Consider the following 230-nt stretch of genomic DNA (forward strand, 5'->3'; position numbering starts at 1 on the left):
TGGGGCTGAACCCCAACTGTGTCATTAACGGGACCCCCCTGCAGGGGGAGGAGGTCACCCCCAAAGCCTGGGATCCCTCCAAAATCGGGGTCCCCGAAACTCCTGGATCCCCAAAATTCCTGTGTCCCCCCAAATTCCTTGGTCCTTCCGAACACCGGGGTCCCTCCAAAACACCCGGAACCCGCCAAAATCCCTGGGCTCCCCCAAACCTCGGGGTCCCCTTGAACTCC

The sequence above is a fragment of the Corvus brachyrhynchos genome, unplaced genomic scaffold, assembly GCF_000691975.1.
Source record: "Corvus brachyrhynchos isolate BGI_N302 unplaced genomic scaffold, ASM69197v1 scaffold442, whole genome shotgun sequence".
NCBI classification, from domain to species: domain Eukaryota; kingdom Metazoa; phylum Chordata; class Aves; order Passeriformes; family Corvidae; genus Corvus; species Corvus brachyrhynchos.